This window comes from Onychomys torridus, chromosome 4, assembly GCF_903995425.1.
Source record: "Onychomys torridus chromosome 4, mOncTor1.1, whole genome shotgun sequence".
Lineage (NCBI taxonomy): Eukaryota > Metazoa > Chordata > Mammalia > Rodentia > Cricetidae > Onychomys > Onychomys torridus.
This window is the reverse complement of record NC_050446.1, coordinates 136,527,736-136,535,504: the sequence shown is the minus strand read 5'-3', so window position 1 is coordinate 136,535,504 and position 7,769 is coordinate 136,527,736.

Here is a 7,769-nt window from a genome sequence, read left to right as displayed (position 1 = left end):
ATGATAGCCTTCTTGGGAGGGGAGTTAGATGGAGCCATAGGACACTATGGTGAGACTGGAGGCACACGTGTGTATGTATGTGTCTAGTGTTACTCCTTATAAGTTCCCTAGTAGTTGATTGTGACCTCCACAATGATGAACCTAACAATCTCCCAAAGGCCCCTTCTGAATATGCTCTCAGTGATTCAAAATAGGGGTTACATTTCAACATGAGAGGACTGAAGAGATAGCTGCCCCTACAGAGGACCTGGGTTCAATTCCCAGTATCTACATGGTGGCTCACAACCATCCATAACTCCCATTCCAGGAGATCTGACTCCTTCTTTTGGCCTCCACAGGCACCAGACATGTAATGTGATGTAAAAACACACATGCAGGCAAAACACTCATATGCATAAAATAAATAAATCTTTTTAAAACTTCAGCATGAAAATCTTGGCCAATACTCAAGCTGTGTGCAAGCCGCAGCACAGAGTTGTGTTCCTGCGCACCACTGAAGGAGACTCAGACAGTGATCACATTTGCAATAGTTTCCAAGAAAACAAAATGCCTAGGAGTAAATTTAACCGAGGATGAGCTTGGGAACACATTGAGCTGAAGTTCCGGCTCTGAGAACCATGTTAGGTGCTATACAGCATCCTAGAGTTACCCCAGCCAAGGGACCACCATGTACCAGTGCTCCAGTTCTGTTCTTCCTGGCTGTGGGCAGTCTGCCATCTAGCTGCTGCAGGTCTGTGTGGCCCCTTAAGCAGCTGTGGAAGCCACAGTCCTCCTCATAGCCAAGGTCTGCCTGGTGCTTGGATGAGGTCTCTCCTGTATTTGTAAGTCGTGGGCATGAAAGAACTGCCTAGGAGGGAGAGAGAGCTCAGTCCCAGTGCTTCAAGATGTTCCTAGTAAGCCTGCAATTAAAGCTACCATGCTGTGGCATCTCAGAAAATGGAATTTGCATAATTTGGAATTTGAGGAAAATCTCTAAATACTTTAATTTTGATGGAAACCATTTCCACTGCTGACATGTGTCTACACCTATAATTTCAGCTGATAAATTGCTGTAATTTCTCCTCCATTTCATGTTCTTTCTGAACATTAATTGTCACTTGCACGGTAAAAAGCTATGAAAAGGAAAGGAAGGGAAACCGCCACAGTCAGGAGCATGGAGTGACTTTGTGGGTGATTACACAGCTCACACAAGCAAGTAGAGTTTGAACCCACCTGATACACTGCTGCAGCCTGAGGCATGTGTGGGCAAGTACACCCTGTTCACCACATACCCATACACCCACACACACTCCCAAAGACACCCACACACACACTCATGTAAACACACTTAAACATACTCCCATAGACACACACACGCACACACATAAACATCCTTATACCCCGCCATTTCCACAGATGCACCCACATACTCACACATTCACATAAACACCCCCTCACACCTGGTGGACATATCCATATGCCCCTCACACTTTTCCGGATTGCCTTCACCCACCCACAGAATAGTCTCCTGACTCATCAGCTTCCCGTGCTTATTGATAACTCTTCACAGCTGTGGGAGGATAGCAAAGTGGATGGCTTTGTCAAGGAGAAAGCATGAAGCTAGTTCCCACAGGTGTAAGAGGTGAGAAACGCCTGCTCCTCAGGACTGGACAGCACATTTAGAGGGGAAACTGCAACTTTCTGTGGAAAATGGGATCACACCAGGCTGGTTTGTGGCACTAAAAGTTCTTGGGAATGCTGCCCAATACTTACCCACCGGTTCTTTCAGGCTCTTCACCCCTTTTCTATTGACCCCTCCTGGGCACACTCAATTCTGCCCTCCACCCCCCCACTGAAGCAGAGCTGTTCTCCCCAAGTGATGTCAGGGGTCACTGCTATCGTATTCCATCTATCCATCATTGTGTTGAAAAACCACTCTGAAAATATACCCCCCCGCTACAGATACCCAAACATAGCTGAATAAAGCCCCTTCCCATGGACCTCCTTTTAGCCAGAGCCAATCTATCAAAGCATATTGAAATTTAAGACTAATCACTGGAAGGATGCTATGTCTTACAAACACACAACCAAGGCCCTGAGCTGAGTGGGGCAGGACAGGAGCTGGCCATTAAGCAATAAGTGAAGGGGCCTCCCCATCCAGACAGAGGCCCCAGCTGCAGCCCACTCCTCTGCTACACTTCCTCTAGCTCAGCTTCCTTTCCTCTGTCTTCCTTCTCAGTCCTATATCCAGGAGCTTAGAATTGAGCATCTGGGGTATCCCCGGCACAGAATGGGGGTGTTTTCTGCTGAGATGACTCTCTTTAGCCCTCTTTCCTTTCTTCTCTAGGTGCCCTCTCTGCTGTGGGATGTCCTGTATGTTGTGAATATGTGTTGCTATGATTGATTGATAAATAAAACACTGATTGGCCAGTAGCCAGGCAGGAAGTATAGGATAGGCAGGACAGAGAAGAGAGGCTGGGAGGTGGAAGCCAAAAGAAGACGCCAGCCTGCCATCCAGAGAGCAACATGTAAAGGCAACAGGTAAAGCCACAGAACACGTGGCGACATATAGATTAATAGAAATGGGCTGAGTATAAGTGTAAGAGTTAGACAATGTTAGGCCTGAGCTAATGGCCGAGCACTTTAAATAATATAAGCATATGTGTGTTTATTTTATAAGTGGGCTACAGGACTACTGGGGCTTAGCAGGACCCAGAGAGAAAAACTCCAGCTACACCTCTCCATATGGGATTGTCAGTCCCATTCCAATATACACTGCTGTCCCAGGTGGTCCAGGGCCCAGCAGCCCCTGAGGGTCTTCTGGCATCTTGAGGAAGTGAGACATTCTGTCCCCTCTTCTGAGTACACACCAAGTGTCGTTGCACACAGGCCCATGGCTTGGCAGATGGCACACAGGCAGCTTCATCTGTCCAGCCTCCATCTGCCTGGCCTTGACCCAGGAGAAGGGAATTGGAGCCTGGGGGGGGGGGGGCTTTTATTTCACTGACCCACATCTATGCATAATTCTCCTGTGCTGGTACCTTACTAGATTTCTGAAGAGAAATGCTTGAGAAATAGTCCAAAACAGGTTCCCCTCACAGCCTTGTCCCTGAATTGGGTCCCCTTTCTTCTCTTGCCAGAAAGCTGGGAAGGGAAGGGCCTCCTCTTTCCCTTCTCCCTCCCTATTATCTTTCCCACTCTCCCTTCCTGGCACCTGATCTTATCAAGCAGCCAGCACTGTGCAGGCAACCATGCAAACACAGCTGTCACTCAGCCACGTCCCTGACCTGTGAAGGGAGTGACCCTTCTCCTCTATAAAACGACAAAAGGACTTTGTGTAGTGTATGAATTAAGGGCCTTGAGGAGAAAATGACCTGAAGTGGTGTGTGACCCACTGTGTAAAGCAAAAAGGAGATGAGAGAAAAGCTGAGTCCTGTAGAGAGACAGGAGCACTGCATTGCTGGCCCTGAGAGGCGGCAGTGTCCACACACATTAGTATCCAGCTCTAGGTGTTAGGGGTTAGAAGAGGAAGAAAGCCATCTTCCTCTGAGCCTGCAGGGTAGGTGAACCACCCTGGCCCACCCCTTTGTGCATGTGTGCATGCATGTTTATGCATGTATGTGTGTGTTCATGTATGCGGGTGCATATGAGTTGGTGTGAGTGCATACATGTACATGTGGGGGCCAGAGATTGACACTGGGAGTGTTCCTCAATTGTTCTCCACCTTGTTTTTTAAGGCAGAGTCTCTCACTGAACCCAGAGCTCTCTAATCTGGCCAGGAAACTTCATGGATCCTCCTTCTCTGCCTCTTACTTATATAGGTGTGCCCTGCATTGTCTGACATGATTTTATTTTGTTTTAAAGTGTGTGTGAGGGATCTCACCAGGTCTTCATGATTGTGTGGCAAGCACTTTACTGACTGATTCATCTCCCTGCCTCCCAAGCCCCACCTGAGTCTACATCTTGACTGGAGATGAGAGACTGCTTGAGACTTAGGACCTCAGATGATGATTATTCAGTGTTTGTGGGTTTCTTTTTAAAGATATATTTATGTTTGTTTTATGTGTATGAATGTTTTGCTGCATATAATCTGTGCACCATGTATGTGTGCATGTGCTTGGTGCCAGCAGAAGCCTGAAGAGATCATTGGATCCCCTGTAACTGGAGTTACAGATAGTTTTTAGCCACCATGTGGTTGCTGGGAATCGAATCTGATCATCTGGAAGAGCAGCCAGTGATCTCACCCACTGAGCCATCTCTCCAGCCCACTAAGATGATTGTTTACATTAATTCACAACCTCTGTAACATTCGTCTTGGCAGTAATGTGTGTATGCAGAGAGGAGAGGGTTTGCTATGTAGGGCCAAAGGCCACAGGTACCTCCCCTTGGGACAGGAAGAGATGCTGAGGATTCCTGGGCCCTTCTGTTGATGAGGCCACCTTTCATACAGCTCCCGAATCCCAGAAATCCTTAGCACCACCATTGATTTTCAAGCCTTTAATGGCTGCTCTCACTCACAAGGAATGGTTTCCTATGTCAAAAAGAACTGCCCAGGGAGAAATGTATCAAGTGCTGCTTCCAGTCAGAACCTCACAAGTTCCATTCCAACCTCTCACCTATCTACTTCAGCAGTTCCCAAGACCACCTATCGGCCTCCCAGGCACCTGGCTTCCAGCCTCATGATAGGGAGCATGAAGAGCCTGGAAGCCAAACAGCTCACAACACTGCAGAGATTTAGTTAAAAACCTGTGAGCCAGCCAGCCTGCCCCTCATGAGTGGTTCTGCAGAGCAGAACTGACTTTGCTCACTTAGTCCCTGTTGATTTCCTGTGGCTTCTCTAAGCAACCCGACTCCCTTCCACTTTTCCTGCAGCTGGGGTGTCAGAAATGGTCTCCTCAGAATGAAACCAAGGCAAAAGTCCTTGTCCTCATAGCTTCCTCTGACTCAACTCCTAAGAGCCCCTGTGCCCCTCTGGGCCCACTGCAGTGCAGAATGTTCTTTTGCATGAAGAACAGACAGTCAGCATTGATGGTTCCCTTTGTCATGACTGTTATCTTTGCTAGAAGGCTACAGTCACGGGTTCATGTGGATACTAAGATATAGCCATCTTTGAGGACAATTTTTCTGCCTCCCAGGATCTTTGGACCTGACTATATAATCTCTCAATCTGCTTTGTGGGTCAGATATAATAAATAAAAATATACAATGTCCCACCTACCATTCAGTGTGAATTCTTTTCTGTATTAAGAATTTTTTAATTAACATTTTGTTTTTTATTATATTTGTGTTTTAATTTTACATATCAGCCATGGGTTCCCCTGTCCTCCCTGCTACTGCCCCCGCTTCCACCTTCCCCCCAGCCCCTCTTTTTTTAATTTATTTTACATACCAACCACAGATACCCCTCTCATCCCTAGCATAAGGACCATATCATGGCCCCCTCTCTTCACAATAAACCAGGAGACTGAGGAAGCATGGATAACTGTTGTTGCTTTATCTCCCTGAAGATATGTGTGCTGGTGGTGCCCAGAGCTAGGGAGCCCTAACCAGCTGTCTCTGAGGCCAGCTTCTAACTGGCCAGCAAAGTGGCTCTTCCCATGCCTTGGACACACAGAGAAGGAAGACTACCAGTCACCAGTTTCCTGGCTGCTATGCCAGTTCACTATGCACAAGAATATGGAGACGTTCATTCTGGAATGTTCCAAACATAATTCTACAGAGTTCTCATGTGCTCATCCTTGAAAAGACAGTTTGGTGGCCCAGAATTGCCACTAAAGTTCTTCGTTCTGTTCACCTCAGATGTTGTAAGGCAATATCCTCCCGGCACATCCTAGAGCACATGTGACTTCCCCCAATGACATCCCACCCACAGCCACCCTCAGAATGCATCCTTGAGATCCATGCAGTACACTGGAGAAGGATGTGAGATGAGGAAGCACCTGCTGCTTCCCAGGTGCTGGATTCAGTAAGAAGTTGCAACTTATTTCATGAAAAGGCAAAGTGGTTTTTAAGTCGCATGCCTGACTGAATTTTAAATGTTAGGTAAATGGTTCTCCTTTTGTCATGTTCTTTAAGATGCATATCAAATTCAATATTTTTTTCTAATTTTCAACGTTTTCATGTGTCCTAGTTGCTAACTAGCATGTGGAGTCTGAGAGGCACCCACCCAGGTAGGTTTCTAGTCTGGACAGTAAGGCTAAAAGACATACCCACCCCAAATGCCAGTCAAGTTCTTATATTAACAGGGTATTTCTAGGGAAACACTTTTCACCATTTCACACTTACCTTCTTACCCTGCTCCTAATACCACGTGGGCCATACCATCACTTCTGGGGCACGGAGAAGGGGACAGGTGGAAGTAGGGCACAGAGAATGGAGGAGGGACACCAGAGAAGGGAGGAAGGCAGAAGGGAGCAGGAGGGAGGACTTGACAGGGGGGAGAGAGAGGAGGAGGAAGAGCAGGAGAGAAAGCAGGAGACAGAAGAGGGAAGAGGGCAAACATGTGAGTGGAAGTAGAGGGAGAGGAAAAAGGAAGAAAAGCACAGAAGAGGAGGCATCCAGAACCAACAGCCTGCAAGCTGCTGGGATTTTATTACTTGCTCCAGGACTGATAAACTTAACTGTCCCTCTTCCCAACTACTAAATTGCCAGTTCCCTGAGCTGCTTGTGGTGTGCCCTGCACTAGAAGTGTTCACCTGATTTAAAGCACACTGGCCTCGTCTCCTTGCTCTCTCCACGCTGACTAACTTTTCAGGGCGTGGTTGGCAACTGTACTCTTTAGCCCGTGGAAACCCCACTTCTTTCTCTGAGTTTAGCTAGGAAGACCCAGAAAGTCAAGCATGGAAGGCTAACTTGGGGTTCTACTTGTACCTTCTTAGGGTCTGCTGAGGGTGTCAAAATTGCAGAGGATCTTTTAGAGAGGTCTGTCCATTGTGTCCTTCACCTAAGACTGAGATAGGTAATTCGAGTCTCTGCTGCTGACTGACTCCTGGGGCAGTGCTGGCCCAGCCTGTGGCTGGCCATCTCTACAGTTGTTTCCCGATCTCCTGGCTCTTGTTTTAAGTCTTCATCCTTGGTGTCAAGAGACATGGTCGTTGCTAGGACTCCATCATGGCCCAGGACAGTCATGTCCCACCTGGCCAGACTCATAAGCATGCCCCTGTGTTAGGGATGCCAAAGCCTCAGGTGATGAACAAGGCCACACAGTACAAACATTTTGGGGAACTTTGGACTATCTCATACTTCACACTAGTGAGAGAAGCAGCTTTGGGAACCTGGAATATTCTAAGGTGGGAACAGAAAGGATACTCAGTGAAGAAAAGGACCTGCTTTTCTTGGTAAGGTGTAGGGCCAAAAGAGGACATGTGAACCCAAGCAGCAGCTCCACCACACAGAATCCTGTAGGAAAGTAGCACCAGGTGTTTATACCATGCCCAAGCCTTTGGTCAGGTCTGAGGAACATCTCAGCTGGTGTGAGGCTTGTGGATCATTATAGACCCTGTCAAAATACCTGCTGTGTTCATGAGCATCTACAGTATGCACAAGCACCTACTTCATAAACAAACATCTACTGTGTATGAGGACACATTGTGTGCATCAACACCCTATTGGGTGTACGAGTGTCTGACATATGCATGGATATTTCCTGTGCTCCGTTATCACAGCAGAGGCAGAAGTATGGTGTGTGCCTGGGGCTTGTGGCCCCACATCTTGAGCCAAACACAGATCTCAGGCTCCCTGGTTGGACGCTACACCTAAAAGTCTTGAGTGGTACAGGGAGGATGCCTACT